Source organism: Acinonyx jubatus, chromosome B1 (genome assembly GCF_027475565.1).
Source record: "Acinonyx jubatus isolate Ajub_Pintada_27869175 chromosome B1, VMU_Ajub_asm_v1.0, whole genome shotgun sequence".
NCBI classification, from domain to species: domain Eukaryota; kingdom Metazoa; phylum Chordata; class Mammalia; order Carnivora; family Felidae; genus Acinonyx; species Acinonyx jubatus.
The window spans coordinates 83,571,845-83,591,569 of NC_069382.1; the positions used below are offsets into that span (position 1 = coordinate 83,571,845).

Genomic DNA, 19,725 nt, shown 5'->3' on the forward strand with positions numbered 1-19,725 from the left:
CGTAAGGACTGAGACAAGGTTGAGTTTTCTAGAAGCTAGAGAAAGTTCTCATTATTACCCTTTTTATTTGTACTATTTCCTTCTGAGCATCCTCACCTCCCTTAAAGAAATTCTAGAAGCTGATGCAGTATAACTACCACAGGCTTTGGAGTCCTCCTGCCCGAGGACCAGTGACTGGAGCTGTCACCTAAGCTGTATGCCCAATGGGCAAGTTGCTTCAGTTTTTGTGAGCCGCACTGTTTTCATCCATCAGAAAGAGATGACACATAAAGATATACATACGTAAGGGGCGCCTGGGTGGCTCAGTCGGTTGGGCGTCCAACTTCAGCTCGGGCCATGATCTCGCAGTTCGTGGGTTCGAGCCCCGTGTCGGGCTCTGTGCTGACAGCTCGGAGCCTGAAGCCTGCTTCAAATTCTGTGTCTCCTCCTCTCTCTGCCCCTCCCATGCTCATGCTCTGTCTTACTCTCTCAATAATAAATAAACGCAAAAAAAAAAATTTTTTTTAAGATATACATACATACATGGTATAGGATGTTCTGAGGTAATTAAACTAGAAAATGCATAAAGTAATTAGGACAGCAGCTGGCATATGGTCACCACCGTTAGCCATTATTGGTGATATTTGGTTGTTTCAGGGGTTCATTGGAATAATACACATATGCCTGGCATAGATAGCAATTTTCATTTCATTTCCCCAACGAGAGTATCAATAGGCTTCTGTTTATGTGGACTGTGTTCCCCAGACCCTTAGGATCTCTAGAGTCTTCCCCACCCGTTGGGTCTAGGTATTTGTTGCTAGTTAGGTGCCAGGGAAATTCTGGAAACTTCCTTTGAAGGCTGGCTGAGCTATAGTGAGGACATGAATTCCAGACAGAAAGCACCTTCTAGGAACCAGAAAAGGAGCTGTGTTTGCTGATGGGACCACGGTGGCTCCCCTCTGGTTGCACACACGAGGAGCTGGTGTAGGGCCCCGCTCCAAGGGTCCATCTTCCCTTCTGGAGAGAAAACAGAAAATACTAAACTTGTGAGGGCCAAACTTGCCACTAGCGTTGGAAACCTATGGGTCACCTTGGAAACCAGTTCTTCAAGGGCTAGCCCCCCTGGGAGAGAGTGGGTTAAGGAGTGTTGCCCCTGATGGAAATAAAAACAGCTGAGAACTTACCACCTTCCCCGCGGTGGCCAGTGTTATCGTCCAAGTGATGCAGTGCTATTGGCTTTCCCTTGCTGCACAGGGCAGTCCATGGCCCTTGTTAACCTGTGCAGGGGAAGCAGCACAATGGACTCACTTGAACAGTTAACAGATCTTGGCTCTGTCTCTTGATCTCTCTGAGCCTCCATTTCCTCTTCTGTGAAATGGGGATAAGACTTGCTAGGGGTTCAAAAGGATTAAAGAGGTGATTCTGTATATAAGGAAAGGTATTGGTATAAAAGAAGGGGGCTTGATAAATCCCCTCATAAAAAGTTAACTAATTTGTCTTCTGGCTTCTGTTCCCCCTTTCTCAACTGCTGCACACTGCCCTCAGAGGGACTTCTAAGCAACAGTTGTAACTCCAGCTCAGAAACCGTCCTGGGTAAAATAAGGTCCAAACGGTGCAGCGCAGGGCTGCCCAACCACAATCTGGTCTCTCTATTCCAAACCTTATGGCCTCTCCCCAAGCATGCCACATGCCTTCCCTGTTGGCTGGGCTACCTTAGCACACACTTCAGCAACTGCAGTAGGTCCTGTTATTGAACACTTAACAAAGTGCCAGCTGCTGTGTGTTTCTTACGCATTATGTCCTTTAATCCTTACTGCAGCCCTGTGAGAAAGACACTATTATGTTCACCGTCTGGGTAAATAAATTGTGATTTTTACAAATTATATGCTTCGCATCCATCCTGACCCTAGGATTTAGTCAAACTAGGATTCCATGCAGATTCTCCATGCTGGCCAGCTGGCCGCTTATTTGTGTATTTATTTATTTAAGATATAATTGACATAGAACATTATATTAGTTTTGAATATACAACATAACGATTCGATATTTGTATATGTTGCGGTCTGATCACCGCAATAAATCAACATCTTCCACACAATTACAAGAAATTAAAAAAAAATTTTTAATGTTTATTTTTGAGCAAGCGAGCACAAGCAGGGGAGGGCAGAGAGAGATGGGAACAGAGGATTGAAGTGGGCTTTGCGCTGACGGCAGTGTGTCCAACATGGGGCTCAAACTCAAACACCATGAGATGATGACCTGAGCTGAAGTCGGATGCCCAACCCACTGAGCCACCAAGGCACCCCATGAAAAATTCTTTTCTTATGATGTGAACTTTCAAGGTCTACTTTTCTTAACAATTTTTATCTCACTGCTCTTAAGTCGTGCCTTCTAACAAAGCCCAACTCCAGAACACTGTTCAAAACTGTCTCTTGCATGAGCATCCCAGCCCTGGGCAATCGCCCCTATGGCATCTATTATACGTATCCTTGAACTAACTGAGCAAATTGTCATTTTAATAGTTACTGTTTGCATGGGCTGCTCCTGTCTTGGCAGTCAGATCCTATTTTCCTCTAAGACAGCAGAGATTATATTTCCAATGCCCAGAAGAGTGTCCTTCCCACAGTTGCTCAGTGTCTGTTTCATGAGGATAAGGATGAAAACCCACATCTCCAGGACTGAGACCATATTTATTCCTTCACCTTTTCTGTTTTTTAATTTATATTAAATTTAATTAATTAACTAATTTTAAGTTTGTATTTAAATTCGAGTTCATTAACATGTAGTGTAATATTGATTTCAGGAGTAGAATTTAGTGATTCACCACTTAGGTACAGCACCCAGTGCTCAACACAAGTGTCCTCCTTAATGCCATCACCCATCTAGCCCATCCCCCCCCCCACCTCCCTCCATCAACCCTCAGTTTGTTCTCTATTGTTAAGAGACTCATGGTTTGTCTCCCTCCCTGTTTTTCCCTTCCCCTATGTTCATCTGTTTTGTTTCTTAAATTCGACATATGAGTGAAATCATGTGATATTTGTCCTTCTTGACTGACTTATTTCACTTAACATAATACACTCCAATTACATCGACGTTGTTGTAGACGGCAAGATTTCATTCTTTTTGATGGTTGGGTAATACTCCATTGGGTACCACATCTTTATTCATTCATTGATGGACATTTGGGATCTTTCCATAATTTGGCTATTGTTGATAGTGCTGCTGTAAACATGTGCCCCTTCGAATCAGTATTTTTGTATCTTTTGGGTAAATACCTGGTAGTGCAATTGCTGGGTCATAGAATACTTCTATTTTCAACTTTCTGAGGAACCTCCATACTGTTTCCTAGAGTGGCTGCACCAGTTTGCATTCCCACCAGCAGTGTAAGAAGGTTCCCCTTTCTCTGCCTCCTCGCCAACATCTGTTGTTTCTTGTGTTGTTAATTTTAGCCATTCTGACAGGCTCTTCACCTTTACTAGACAGTAATAACCATGGTGACTACTTACTAAGATTCAAAATATAACCTTGGCGAGCACTTTTTCGTCTAGTGCTCAGTCTCCCTCTCTGTAACACAAGAAGATGGAAATGTATGACTAAAAGCTTCTCTCTTGCTCTAAAATTAAATATTATTTCAAAAAAATCTAGATAACAAAATGCAAGATACTCTGCAATTTATGAAGCACTTCCATACACAGTATGTCATCTGATTTTTCCCAACAACCCTGGGAGACAAATTATCTCTGACATAGTAGCAGGAAACTATGGCGGAGAGGCTAAGTGACCTTTCTCAAGCCACACAGCTCCTGAGTGGGGAGGTGGGAACTTAAGTCCACTGCGTGTGATTACTTTGCACAACACAGGGTGGGCCTTACCATGTCAGAAACATTCCTATTCCATCAAGGAAGTAGGCCAGTACAAATATCTAAATCTCTCCCTTGGATTCCTGGGTACTCTCCAAGATTTAAGTTCAAAGAACTGAGTTTTTATAAGGGGTTTTCCTGATGATCTTTTTGAAAATTATTTGAAAGAGGCATGTTGGTAATTTCCTAATCGTCTGGCTTGCTCATGTGAAAGTATTCCGTCAAACTGGTTATTTATTCATTGGACTCTCTGGCTAGGGGGACAGGAGGCCTGAGACCTGGGCACCAGTTATATGGGGTGACCCCGGCTCACTTTTCCTGAGGGTTCATTCAGAAGAGTAAGAAAAGGATCAGAGATACTAACACTTTTACAAAAAGGTTGGTTTGTTTTTTTTTTTTTGGTCCTAATAAAAATTTCCCAAGAACTAGCGTAAAGAGAAGCAAAGATCAGGGCACCTGGGTGGCTCAGTCGGTTAAGCATCAGACTTTAGCTCAGGTCATGATCTCACGGTTTGCGGGTTCAAGCCCTGCTTCCTGCTCTGTGCTGACAGCTCAGAGCCTGGAGCCTGCTTCGGATTCTGTGTCTCCCTCTCTGTCTGACCCTCCCCTGCTCACGCTCTGTCTCTCTGTCTCTTAAAATGAATAAACATTAAAATTAAAAAAATTTTTTTTAAAAAAAGAGACAAAGATCAGGCAAATGTCACGTGAGTCACTTCCCAATGTACAAATTTCGGTGTATTTTTCTTATAAAAAGAAAAATACGTATATCGCATTTAAGTAAACTAAAGCATGTTTGGTACAACTTTACAGGCAAACTGTGGGAAAAACTGCATACTATTAGCTCAATTGAATAATGTCAGTATACACTGAGATTAAATGTATAGGAATTTTGTAGTGTAAGCTTTGTGTACTTTGTTTCATCTAATACAGAGCTTTTCACCTATTTTCATATCATAGCACACTTTGAAAATGGTGGTATTTGCAGGTTACACACGGGAAGACCCCACTCAGCTCCACTAAGGGCTGAGGAATCCATATGCCTCTCCAATGCTGAAAGTGTATTTCAACACCAAACTCCAGTGGTATGATGTGTCTTCCAAAAAAACCCTCAAGAGAATGGCCTTTCTGTATATTCAGTAAAACTCTGAAAATGCAAAAAAGCAAAAAACCCCACAAACAACAGCAACAGCCAACATTTGTCACCATCTCCTGGCCTAGGAGACAGAGAATTAAGGAGTGGGGACCTGGGAACCCAGAACCCTGCTTTCTGTCTCTCCTAGATGGCACTGTGTTGCACCCAGTGGAAACCGTGAGTGCACGAAACACGCCTCTCCCAAGTGCGTAATCTTCACGACGTGACTGAGCTGTGGAAAGCATCTGTTTTCCTAGTCTGTGTTCTAGATTTCAGAGGCCTTGGCCCTCGACCAGTGGCGGAACAGTTCTGCAGCCAGGAAGGGCTGGGATGTGATGCCTCACTGTGCCCGAGCTTCTCAGCAGAGCATTTGCTTCAGCTTATCGTGCCCAGGACTGTCCCTGCACTAGCGACTACAGCTGACACGCTGTTGGGAGATGAATTTGAGAGTCATCCATTGTCACAATGGGCATAGGGAAGTCATATCTAAGAAGATAAGGGATGGTGAATTAGCCATCAGAGAACAATCACTGGCATTCTTGAATCGTTTGTGTGGTAGCTATGAAAAAGAAGGATGCTGAAATTTGAAGAAGCATCTTAAATATTGTTATTTTATAACCGATAATTTATTTTTATTAAAAATTTATTTATTTATTTATTTATTTATTTATTTATTTATTTATTTATTTTGAGAGAGACAGAGACAACACAAGAGGGGAGGGACAGAGAGAGAGGGAGGGAGAGAGAGAGAGAGAGAGAGAGAGAGAGAGAGAGAATCCCAAGCAGGCTCTGAGCTGTCAGCACAGAGCCCAACGTGGGGCTTGAACCCACAGACCATGAGATCATGACCTGAGCCAAAACCAAGAGTCGGACCCTTAACTGACAGAGCCACCAAGTGCCCCTATAACTGATAATTAAAAAAAACAAAAGACAAACAAAAAAACCTTAGGCTTTTTCTCTATCCCTCTCTTTCTATTTCTCGCTCTCTCTCTCAAACAAATGACAGAAAGGAAAGTTGGGACAAAAATCTTCTGCTTATATCTTCTGGATCAGGGAACATAAGGTGATTCTGTACAGAATCATGATGTTTAGCATAACCACCTGAAAGAGTAAAATTTCTGTGTTTATTCAAAGAGTATATTGCCTGAGAAACATTGGCATGAAAGGAATTCTTGCATGTGATTATCTTTTTTAAAAGTTTTAAAATATTGGAGCACCTGGCTGGCTCAGTCAGTTAAGCTTCTGACTTCGGCTCAGGTCATGATCTCATGGTCTGTGGGTTTGAGCCCCGCGTCGGGCTCTGTGCTGACAGCTCAGAGCCTGGAGCCTGCTTCTGATTCTATGTCTCCCTCTCTGTCTGTTCCTCCCCCACTCATGCTTTGTCTCTCAAAAAATAAATAAGCGTTAAAAAATTTTTAAGTTTTAAAATATTTATTTTGATGTAGTCTTATTCTTTCATTGCATCATTGTGTTTCATTAAATCCAAAGATAGAAAACAAACTTTCAGAGGTCATTTCAGAACCCAACTACTCTAAACTCAGTTTAAATGAGTCTTATTTCAACGAGCATAATATAGTATGTGTGTGTGCAATATATGTATGTGTGTGTATGTCATTCCTGCTTACAGATGGAGGTACGTGTAAAAGATATAATTCAGGGTGACAGAAACATAACAAGACCTTTATTATTTTAATTTCCCCATTTATTAGTAAAACAATAATGTAAAGAGTAATAGATAAATATAAATAAATAAAATTAAGTAAAAAAAATAATACAAAAAATAATTTCCCCATCTTTCATCTTTGTTCGTCACTCTCTAATTGAGGATAGATGAGGCAGTGGCACTGCTGGTGTCATGCTGTTGGTAGTTCTACTGCTCTGTGTCTCTTGTGTGATGACATTGTTAATAACATGAAAAAAGAACCGTTTCTTGGAAGTGACTTTGAAATCACTTTGCAAAGGAATGCTCCCCCTACCTCAGTATACTGCCTTTGCTATTGCCAGTGATCCCTTTTTCCATCCATTATCAGTATTTTCCCAAAGAACTTATAGGCTATTTCTAGGCCATACCTGAGCTATTATTTCTTAGAAAATCTCACTTGGATCTAATGTATTCCATAAGGGACTCATCTGTATATGCAGGTCTTTCATATATACTGAAAAACACGGGGGCGCCTGGGTGGCGCAGTCGGTTGAGCATCTGACTTTGGCTCAGTCATGACCTTGCAGTTTGTGGGTTCGAGCCCCACATCGGCTTGCTGCTGTCAGTGCAGAGCCCACTTTGGGTCTGTCCCCCTCTCTGTCTGCTCCTCCCCCCACTTGATACTCTCTCAAAAATAAAAAATAAAAATAAAAGGAAAGGACATGGTGTTGTAACGGGCAACTTGACAAAATAAGGGTGTTACTTGCTGCTCTACACCCGGCTTTGCAAAGCCACACCATATTTGGTCATTTCTGCCTTGTTTACTTTCTCCAGTTGTTGGTGCCACGATAGTCTCTGTTATTTTCAGGTCCTTCCAGCTCAGTTTTCTCTTTAAAGCTTTATATGGGCCTTAGGTGAAAGTCGCTCTCACTGGATGTGTCACAGATTAGCTTTGCTCTGTGAAATATCCCTTAGTCTTATTCAGGTGCGTTAAGGCTGAGCTAGGACTGTAGTTCTTCTGAGGAGGGAAGGCAAGTGGAGGTGCGTGCCTTCAAGGTGATACAGTCAGACCAAATTCCCACTCACGAAGCTGGGCTGCTCCTCGGTCTCCCGACTGTAGGCAGCATGATTGTTTTAATTACAGTTGCGTAGCTGCTATTTTTATCTGTTTTGGAATTTGGGGATGCAGGGCTAGAAAGCATGTTATTACTTGGCCGTTGCTGCCTTAATACTTTGTTACATAGCACTTGTCTTGCTGTAGGAGAAGGGAATGTTTACTCAGTTCATCTTAGATGAGCAAGGTTAGCTAGGGTTTTTGTTGGGCTATTTGGGTTGCAAGGAACTCAGGTTACCTCTAGTACCTGGTGTTCGTAGCCAGGACACACAGGAACCGGAACCAGGCTTGGAGAGCTGACAGGAAGCCAAGGGCAGTGGGGGAAGTGGCTCGGCTCCTCCCCTCCCCGCTGCCAGGGATCCTGTGCTGCTCCTCTGCCTTCTCCTCTTCTCTCTTCTTGCCCACGGCTGACTCTCTTGACCTCTGCTTTACATCTTTTCTTTACCTCGGTCTTTCTGCTTTCCTGTCATCTGGCTTGTGTGCTACATACTCTTTTCATGAAATCCTTTCATCTTCCACTTCTGTAGCTACTTGGCTTTTCTCTTGGCGTTTCTCAGCTCATGCCCCCTTGAAGAGGTTGTGATTGCCTGCCTCGTTTTTCACTCTAGGCTACCTTTGAGTCCTGTGTGTTAGCATCAACCAGAGTCCCTGGTGAAAGACAGCCTTGTCTTGTGGCAGTTTTGTTCTCCACCCCCATGCCTGGCATGCCAAGAGTGACTAATTCTTAGGGTAGCCAAGAGTCCATTGCAGAAAGTAGCAGGAGCGGATTGGTTACATAGTTTCATCTTGTATAATATCTTAGAGCAGGATATTCGTTGTGATATTTTGTTGTAACTTTATTAGTTCTTGTATCATTTCCTTATTAGAATCCATGAACAAGAGTACAGGTTTATAGAGTTCCAAGAGCATAAAAATTACTTCTAAAGACACAGTTAAGAGTCAAAAGAGTCTGATTGCTTCCCTGTGGGGTGTCTCGCCATATCAATGTCGTTTCCCAGAAGTAACCATTATTAACAGTTTAATGTACATCCTGTTCCAGACATTTCCGATGTAGAGATAGCCTCTTTCTTTGCCTTGCTTATATATAACCAAAGGCTTACATACAACCCAACTGTGGGTATTTACAGTCATAAGGAAGACTCTGTAATGAAAGTAGCGAAACTAATTTCATTCATTTAATGTCTGTAGTTTTTATTTGGGGAATATAAACTCCTGACATAAGCTAGTTGTTAAACACACAGTCCCTACAATTGAGTTAAGCAAAATGGTGCTGTGTGGTTGAATATGTGTCAATTTACAGTATTGATGCACTTCATATACTAGAGGGGAAAAAGGAACTTTAAAAAATTTTCTAAAAGATAAAGGCCAGGCCCCTCTCGATCAAAGTGTGTTTTTGAGGATGCCACTCATTTAGATATTGCCCCTACCTGTCCTATTGCGTTCTGGCAACAAAATTACTAACCTGTGGCTTTATGAAATGAAGTAGCAGCTTTGTTATAAACACAGTAACCACGTATTTACTTAACGCTATTACCTCTGAGTAAAAATGCCCAGAGTAGAAGGTTGAAAGTAATTGAGATAAAACATTTTTTACATCATAAAAGTATTGAATGTACATTAGAGAAACTTTTGGAAACACAGAAGAATACAGAAACAAGGAAAATTATTTTACTCACCAATATGTTAATTTTAGTCTTTAAAAATAATGCATGTTATGTTTTATAATATGGTAATGTTATATTTTGCTGGGAATCATACGGGACAAAAATTATAGTTTTGTGCTCTTCACATAACATACTCGATAGGTTTCACCAGGTCATTAAATAATCACTTGAGGGCATGATTTTAAATGTCTGTGGGGCACCTGGGTGGCTCAGTCAGTTGAACGTCCAATTCTTGATTTAAGCTCAGGTCATGATCCCAGTGTCGTGGGATTGAGCCCTCAGTCGGGCTCCATCCTGAGCATGGAATCTGCTTAAGATTCTCTTTCTCTCCCTCTGCCTCTCTCCCTCGCTCACGCAGTCTCTCTCTCTCTCAAATAATAATAAAAAAAAATGTCTATCACTGCGTAGATGTACTATGATTTCTTTAGACATACTAGGTCATTACCTAAATGTAATTTAAAATTCATAATTGCCCCTATTTCATGATTTACTTCATTGTGGAGAAGGGGGTCTCATGAACTAGAAGAAGGGTTGGCAGTGGTCTTGGGGCAGTATGTGGCCCATCCAGTAGAAGATGTCTGAGGGGCATCACCCCCAGGCTTCCCCAAGGTCATTGATGTGGCTTATCTCTTAGGGACTGTGGGCTTCACAGTGATGAACTGCTCCCACCAGCACCAAAAAGGCCCCTCTGTCTTCACTCTGCAGGCTGACGTTGGCCAGCCCTAAGCCATCAGGTTCAGGTTTTCATACCTGCCTCTACAGACCAGATTAGAATGAAGACACCTTCCTCTGGCATATATGGAAGCAGCTGTAAATGTAACAAAAATGCATCTACCTTCCTCTTCCTGGGTTGAGGGCTCGTTTGAGGAATCAGAGCACACAGGTGCCTAGAGTATTTTCTGAATAAATTCAGTTCATTGTCCTCATATGTCTGTACCAGAGCAAACCTGAGTCCCTGATAAAAGTCTGAGAATAACAGGCTTGTCCGTAGGGATGAGATCACCACACATTGCAGGGGTCAGGGCCAGCCTCCTGGGTATGTGGCCTGTGCTGTTGCACAGGAACCTGCATCTAAAAGGGCTCCAGGCTTGGATTAATGTTCTACTAGTTGTCTTGAAATTCTTAAGATTTTTTTAAGTTAATTTATTTATTTTGAGAGGGAGACAGAGACGGGGAGGGGCAGAGAGAGAGAGAGGGAGAGAGAATCCCCAGCAGGCTCTGCACAGTCAGCATTGAGCCTGCTTTGGGGCTCTCTCCCACGACCCAGTGATCATGACCTGAGCCAAAATTGAGGGTCAGATGCTCAACTGACTGGGCCACCCAGGCACCCCTTAAGACCTTTTGAGCAAGTGGACTTGGCATTCCCGCCCCCGCCCCCTTCCGCCAGAGAGCCCTGCAAATTATGTAGCTGGTCCTAACTGGTGTGCTAGGTAATGTATTAAAATAGTTTAATGATTCCTTCTCAGACATGGCCCCAAAGAGAAGGGAAAATCAATCCCAACTGCCCTTTTTGTAGGAGGAGGTGCATGTGACTTTAAGAGACGGGCCTACAGGGTGAAATGGAGCAGGTCCTGGAAGACGTGGCCTTCAAGGGCGCTTGGTAGATTTGAAGGGCACGTACTACCTGGCTATATGACCAAGTCTCTGCTGAGGAAACGCTCTTCAGACTTCAGTTTTCTGCAGTTACTTCAGGCGTAAGGCAGCTTGTGCTTTATCTTCCGTGATGGAAAATGTGAAAGTCATGGCTTCTTTCTCTCCCTTGGAGCCCTAACTTTCTGTGTGCAGTAGTTTTCTCCTTGTCTGGGGCATACAAGGGACATACCCCTGTCTAAGACCCTCAGTGGATGCCTCATACTGCGGATGGTACTGAACCCCATGTATACTGTTTTTTCCTACACATACATACCTGTGATAAAGTTTAATTTATAAATTAGGCACAGTAAGAAATCAGCAACAATTACTACCAGTAAAATAGAACAATTATAACCATATCCTGTAATAGAAGGGGTGTGAATGTGGTTTCTCTCTCACTTAAGATACGTTACGGTACTGCACTCACCTTCTCCCTGGGATGATGTGTGATGATGCGATGCCTGTGTGACCAGGTGAAATGACGTGGAAGACACAGGCATTGTGATGTAGCATTAGGCTACTGATGACCTATGGTCAGAAGGAGGTCATCTGCTTCCGAAGGCAGTTGACTGGGGGTAACTGAAACCAAGGCGAATGAAACCACAGGATAAGGGGGACTACTTTACTTACATGGACATGAATGTCAAAGACCTTGCAATCCCGAATTCCTTTACTGTACTACAGAGGGAGTGCTCTGCCTCTCTGGGCTTTGTCTTTCTGCCCCCTAAGCCTCCTCCTCCTTGGTAAGAGTTGTGTCAGGGTCTCCTACGATTCCTCTAATGCAGGAGTGCAGATTTTCCATACTTCAAACCGGTGCCCTTGAGATGAATACACGATGAAAACCTCATGCCTCCCCCCATTCATGTATTCTTGCCTTCAGTTGAGAAAGGATTTTTGTTGAGTTTCATTTTAGTTTGCAGTGGGTAAACAATTATTTTAATTTCCCAAATAAAAATGTATACCGTAGAATCGAATGTGCTCTTTAAAAGTATACACATGATTCTAATAAACATAGTCCTGAGAAAATTACTGCCCTCAAGCCTTATCTTCCTGAATTTAGCGCCATTTTAGGTACTGGTTTGCAACCTGTTTGTTACCACTGCCTTGAGCTACAGAACAGAAATTGAAATTAAGCATTTAGAAACCCAGAGCAAGTTGTTGAATTAAATTATTAAAAAATCAGAGGCTTGTTTGTGTCTTCTTTCATATTCTGTAGCTATGTTGTAGTATTTCACACGCACCATATCTTACAAAAATATCAGTCCATAACAGATTGGAGACTAAAAACAAACCGATTCTTGACCACAAATAGTTTGAGAAGTACTCTCCTAATTGACAGAGCCGGCAGTATATTTCCTGGACCACCAGACTTCTCATTACTTCCGTCTTTCCACAAATGGTGACAAACCCCTGTGTGAGTGTGTGTGTGAGTGTGGTGTGTGTGTAAGATGGGCTCTCTCTCCCCTCAAGAGAGAGGCATTGTCGTAAGGCAGCCGTGATGCATGTGTGGCTGGGATGGTGTCATGAGAGACGGCTGTTGAAGTTGAGAGAGTTGTGGGTGGCCTTTTCAAACCGACAACAGTGGTTTGAACTGGGTTGAGAAACCATTTTTACCTAACCATGCTAGAAGGGTTAGAAAATACGCACTACTAGAAAATAAAAACATGCCCAGACTGTTCTGCACCGAAGGTAGAATCCCAGCATTGAGAATGGTCTCTCCCTTTTAGCCAGTAGGATCCATACTTGAGAACGCCTTTTATACTCTTTCAGGTTATAAAACTGAGAAAACTCCTTGCCTCCATATCCAGCCCCAGCCATCTCTCCCAACAAACCTGTGTCCCTCAGCTCCTTACAGAACACAGACATGGCTCGCATGTCTCTCAGAGATACTGTAGCTGGTCTGCAGGAGCCCGTGTGTACCTTCTCATTGTTCATGGTCACACTATGAACTCGAGTGTATTTATAACCACGGAGCTGACCCCTCACCTGCCAATGCCAGCATCCCCCCTGCACGGCTGTGCGCACACCAGTGTTCCTAATCTCTTACCTGGTCCCCTGGCCAGGGTGGGGTGCAAACAAATTGTTTACCAGTCTGTGGGTGGATGCAAGAGTTTACACTGGTTAAACTTCGGGATAATTTCTTGGTTTTTTGGCAACAACTGCCAGTCTCTGGATCGGTTTCCTTTGCAAAGGAAGAGAGTAGGAAGACTTGTGCTTTCCCTAAATATCTCTGCTTTTGGTCTATCGTGGTGCCAGATAAATCTCAATATTCATTAAAAAGTGACCAATTACTTCAGAAATTAGAGAAGTTGATCTCCCATGATACAAAGCTTAACTGGGAGCTTGATCGGTATTGCCTCACACTCTCTGAGGTGAGATTTTCCAACCTTTTCTCAAGTGTTGGTCTCCTTTCGGTGAATCATTCTTGGGCAGTTTTAATTATTTAAGGCCAATTGGCCAGAACTTACTATATCAGAACTTACTGTAGGCTTCGGGAATTCAAGATCAACAAGGCTGTGCCTGCCCTCAAGGAGCTCACAGTGGGAGGAAACGACAAGCAAGATTCATTAAGAGACATGTAAAAAACTATGGTGTGGCTGGAGTTTATAACTGTCAGCAGCTGCTTCTGGGTGTTACTGTCTAATTACTTTCTGCCTAATATCATGTACCCTCTATAAGTACTGAGACTTACAGGGGATATACCAATAATGCCTTGGGAGCAGCTGATAGGAAGAGGTGGGAACCTGTGACCTACGGAAACTTTCCATGGGAGTGATGCAAAGAGGTTTGCAAATGTGATCTCACTTTCTCCATTTATATAGAATATATATGTGAAGAAGTAAGTCCAAGTGTACTGCCTCTCAGGCTTTAGGGAGATCAGTGTATATTTGGTGAAATGAATCGATCAGCGTATGTATTAGTGGAAGCCTCAAAATGGTAAACTGTGAATTTCTGAACTGGGTCTCCAGCAAAGTTCAGCTCAGTGGGAAAAGCAAATAGCTTACAGAACAGGACACCAGAATGGTCAATAAAGAGGCAAAGATACTCAAACTGATTGGTAATCAGAAAAATGCAAACTTCAACAACAAATGGGGGCGCCTGAGTGGCTCAGTCAGTTAATCCTCCAACTCTTGATTTTGTTTCAGGTCATGATCTTCTGGTTTGTGAGACTGAGCCCTGCATCGGGCTCCATGATGAAAGCACTGAGCCTGCGTGGGATTCTATCTCAATGCTGCTCTCCCACTCAAGAGCCCTCGCTCCCCCCCTCACCTCAATAAATAAACATTAAAAAAAATGTTTTAAACAACAAATGGGTACTATTTCTCAGCCTTGAGACTGATGAAAATTTTAAAAAAACAACCGATAATACCAAGTGTTGGGGCCATTATGGAGAAACACATTCTCTTGCTTTCCTTGTCAGAGTAAATTGGCAATCAGTTTGGACAGCAATTTTGCAATATTTAGTAAGGTTTAAAGGTACACTTACCCTATGACCCAAGAATTCCATTCTAAAATGTTTTCACATGCTTAAAGCATCATATACAAAAAACAATTATTGCAATGTCTGTTATAGGGGGAAAAATTGGAAATAAACCCAAATGTCCTTTATTAGGAGAAAGAGTAACTTACAGTTTATTTATACAGTGAATATTACACAACATTTAAAATGGATGAATTGGATTTACAAGTATAACCTGGGTAAATTTTATAATCATATTATTGAGTGAAAACAATAGGTTGCCAAACAGTATCTACTCTTTATCGTTAATATAAAAAGTAAAATGCATATCAGTGTTAAAGTACATTCGTGTACATATACTTGGGACAATAAAAGTGTAAGGACCTGGATGGGAAGAATATAAAACAACTTGACAGTGGTGAAGGAGAGAGGGAAGTAGGATCAAGGAGGCACAAAAGAGACCTTTGCTGTCTGTGTTACATTTTCTCTGTTTAAAAAAATGAGAGAAGAAGGGTGCCTGGGTGGCTCAGTCAGTTAAGCGTCCAACTTCAGCTTAGGTCATGATCTCGTGGTTCGTGGGTTTGAGCCCCGCATCGGGCTCTGTGCTGATAGCTCAGAGCCTGGAGCTTGCTTCAGATTGTGTCTCCCTCTCTCTCTGCCCCTCCCCTGTTCATGCTCTGTGTCTCTCTCTCTCAAAAATAAATAAACATTAAAAAAAAAGAAAGAAAGAAGATAAGGACAAATGTTAAAGTCAGAGTAGTGGTGCATGCATTTGTAATATCCTGTACTCTTCTGTGGTTTTGAAATATTTCATTAACAAATAGTGTGTAGGGCATATGGGGCACTCTCTGAGAAGGTACTATTATTGTTTCTGCACCAGGAGCCCATGCCCCTGAGTTTTCTGCTGCCATGATCTTGGTAGACTTCTGACTGTCTGTATGGCTAAGGGGGTAGAGGGAGACTGAATAACCTTTAAGATCCTGTCCATTTTAACATTGTTATTCCAAGATCATCAGTGGATGATTGATTGTTGTCATGGCCACATTCCTACATGTGCGGCACCCTCCGGGCACAGAACCAGGGCAAGCGATGACTCTGTGTGTCACACACCCTCCAGTGCCCACAGCCAGATGGGAAACCTAAATATACCAATTTTGTTGTGTTTTCTGAATCCCCTTGAAACCAGCATTTTTATGTTATGAGATGCCCCTGAACTAATATAAATAGGTAGATGTGGGGAAGAGTTATTTTGAGGGCCATAATTTGATTTAGTTATCTCAGGCGATCAATGATTGTTTAACACCAGAAATAGTTGACTAGAACAGCTGCTAAAACAATGCTTTGTGTGGGAAATGCTAAAAGGTTCAGTATTTTGACAGCCATTTTGGAGGTATGAATAATACGACTTCTAAGAAAATCCTGATTGCTGGGTTGGTTTGGGGGGATTTTGAGTGTGTGTGGGGGGGGCGGTTGGATTCTCTAGATAAGATTTCCCATCTCCTACTATTCTGCATGGATAGTGGGTATAGGAGGAATGTTTTCCCTCTCCCAGAGTCTTGACTCTATATCAGTAGGGTTTAGGCAGCACAGCAATAAATTACTGTTTAAGGTTTTTTAAAAATACCTAGCTCATCCATTCATCAAATGTGTATTCAGGGCTTACTGTGCTTCAAGCAAAGTTCAGGACCTAGGAGTCAGAAAGAGTCTGTTAGATTCCGCCGTAAGGGGCTCCGTCTGGAAAGAGGAGGAAAAGTAGAACAAGGCAAAATGTGCAAGTAATTTTAAATAAATTCAATAGGTACTACAGAAACAGAACTTGGAGGGGCATGAGGGATAGAAAGAGGTGGCGTTAAATAATTGCGAGTTTGTCATTTGAGGTGGTGGGAGGTAAGAATTGACAGACAAGCACAACATTCCAAATAGACGGCAAATTCTAGTCAGTGTTACAAAGTGACAGAGTGGAAGAGTGTATTTATTGATTCAACTGGCCAACTGCATGCCTCAATTCACAGTATTGCTTTCTGTCTTGATATCCGGTACCTTAAATTTTCACAGAATTTTCACGGCAGTTTTCTGATTGTATATGTGCCTAATGTGAGTATTACCATATTATACTGTCTGCAGTTAACTTATAAAATATTTCAGCATGGGGCCCCTGGCTAGCTCAGTCAGAAGAGCAGATGACTCTTGATCTTGGGGTCATGAGTTCGAGCCCCACAGGGGGTGTAGAGATTACTTAAATAAATAAAACTTTAAAAAATAAAATATTTCAGCATGAACCATATGGTAGGTATTAGTTTTCATCTAAGTCTTAGTGGAAGCTGGTGGTGCCAGTTGTTTTTTTTAAATTTTTTTTAACATTTACTCATTTTTGAGAGAGAGAGAGCATGAGCAGAGGAGGGGCAGAGAGAGAGGGAGACACAGAATCCAAAACAGGCTCCAGGCTCTGAGCTGTCAGCACAGAGCCCGACGTGGGGCTTGAACTCACAGGCTGCGAGATCATGACCTGAGCCGAAGTTGGATGCTCGACCAACTGAGCCACCCAAGTGCCCCTGGTGGGAGTTTGTCACAACTGGTTGGTGCCAGTTGTGAGCACACTCGGTGTTGGTGAGCTGGCATCTAATCAGAAGCCCTCACCCTGGAGAATCTTCTTTAAACAACTCTTCTTTATCTCTGAGTGACACTAGAGGTTTTGTTAATTAGAGTAATGGATATAGCAGATGAATTTTAATCGGGGATATTTGTGGTGGTGAAGATGAGTGGATCAGGTTGAACCTTTACAGAGACCTTCCTTCCTGTGTGTTACAGAATATAAAAGTCTAGTGAGACATTAAGGATGGGGAAACTGAGGCTCGGGGAGGCTGAGTGTGAGAGTTGGGTGATGGCAGGGCCAAGACTGAAGAATTCCAGAACCAGGACTGTCTCTGTTGGCTGCTCTGCTCAGTGAGGTATGCTTGCCCTTGGAAGAATCTTTATCTGTGATGACACTCTTTTAGGGGCTCATTAAACCAAGGCTAATCCTTGACTGAATTCCCTAACCCCAGACTGAAGTGTGTGTTCTTTAGAACCAACGTAGGTGACATTTCCAGTATTGGGGGAGTTTCATTTCTTTTAGATTCAAGAAAAGTAAAGTATTACAAACAGTTATGAGCGATGTATTTGTATTTCTAGTTCACATGGAAGGGAATCCAGTTTAGCTGGTGTTCTTTTCTGCTTTTCTATTAATATACCCTTCCATCTGCAGATAATTGAAAAGTAATTAGAGCTCTTCACAGTAAATCCATGTCATATTAAAGAAAACAAAAATGCAACACATGTGTGGCATTATGTGGAAATTTACCCCGTGGAAAACTACAGGCTGTTGGGATTTTATTTTTAATGTATGTTATACGGTCCAGATCAAACAAATAAATTAATTTCTACTCTAGTGAAGGATTGTTTTTCCTGGTGTGTTTAGGTGGCTATGGTCACTGTGGTTTGGAGTGAGCCTAAACAGGTTCCTGTCCTTGGACAAAGACCAAGGACAACTATAGGACTTGCCTACGGTTAATCTCCCATAGGCCTCTTGACTAATAACCTTGGGGCAGGAAGGCAAGTGCTAGTATGATCACTTTACAACGGAGGCAGTCAAAACAATGAGAAGTTATGGCATGTTCACACCACGGAACTGGCTATAACAGAGTCAGGGTCAGAGCTAAGCTCTTCTGAACACTGGGTGACTGCACAGTGGCCCTGTCCATGACCCCAGGCTGCCAGAGCAGAAGGAAGTGAATTTCAGTGGTATGGTGCACATCAAAGTATTCGATATGGTCGGAACCGAACCTCAAGACATTAATAGAAGACGACACGTCAAGACATACTGGTGGTGACAGTTTCAGAAGAACTTCTGGTTCAGATTCTGCAGAAGTTTATGCAAAGCCTGCTATGGGTCAGGTTCATGCTTCTGGGAGGCTACTTATTTTCAATAGTAGCAGAGCAAGGGAGCCTGGACCTTTAGCCTCCCCCTCTAAGCCTTGACCACCATCAGTGCTACTCCAAACCATTTTCAGTAAACATGCCATCTAAGGATAAGTCGAATTAAACAAAGGAATGTCTTGGCAAGTTCTAGACCAGGTTTCTTAAGCCCTTATTCTATTCTGCCTCTTGCCTCTAAATCCTATTATATTTTGTCTTATTACCAGAGCAATCTTGTAGTTGTGATATTGTCTCCATTGTATCATTGAGAAAATCAAGCCATTGAAAATAAAATGCCTTGCCTTAAGATGAAAACTAGTCAGAGTTTCTAGTTGATTCTTCTGAGTCCAAGTCCTGCTGTGTGCTGATTTCCATCTGACCTTGGAATAATTCTGGGCATTTACTTTATAGGGATATTTTGGAGTCATCTTGCCAAGTAAGGGATCTAGTTTATTTGACTTTGTGGAGTTTGTGTGTGTGTCCATGTTATTTTAGAATAGTGGAGAAAACGTTTGGTGCCTAATCCCAGCTTAGGATAGATAAAAGAGGCACACTTTCCTGGAGGGGAGACTTGGAGGAATGGTGGTTTTAAGATAGACTTGCACTTCTAGCGAGAGAGAATGCACACACACACACACACACACATGCACATGCACACACACGCACGCACATGCACGCACGCGCTGCAATCCAAGGGTCTGGTGCTTGGGGCACCTGGTGGCTCAGTCAGTTGAGCTTCTGACTTCGGCTCAGGTCATAATCTCACGGTTCGTGAGTTCAAGCCTCAAATGAGGCTCTCTGTTGTCAGCACAGAGCCTGCTTCAGATCCTCTGTCCCCCTCACTCTCTGCCCCTCCCCTGCTCTCACATGCTCTCTCTCTTGCTCTCAAAAATAAATAACCTTAAAAAAGAGTTGGAGGCTTAACTGACTGAGCCACACAGGTTCCCCAAGGTGCTGCCTCTTCTTAAGTGAGCAGCAGCATATTGGGTATTTGCATTTCTCACAAATAAAAAGGTAAAATCATGTGTTGGCTATTCAGGCTTCCTGGACAGACTTGGATGATGTGGGCAAGTTTCCCCCAGGGCCCGGACAGATCAGTGAGGTTCCTGACCCACAGAATTCTACTGTATGTTACCAGGATGCCTTCCTGGCATTTTTTGCCTTTCCAATCATTTTAATGTTTGATGTGACAAATGGCAAAGGACTCTGCCACTGTGATGGGAACTGAGATGAGAAAATGCTTGTTTCACAGCCCTTGTTCACTCCTAAACAAGTGTTAAGACTCTGG

The 19,725-nt window shown here is 42.6% G+C and overlaps 1 protein-coding gene across 1 annotated transcript in view; it reads left to right on the forward strand.

The window, feature by feature from the left end:
* TBC1D9 (TBC1 domain family member 9) overlaps positions 1-19,725 on the forward strand; it is a 115,466-nt gene that overhangs the window by 29,241 nt on the left and 66,500 nt on the right. The gene's annotated exons all lie outside the window — the stretch shown is intronic.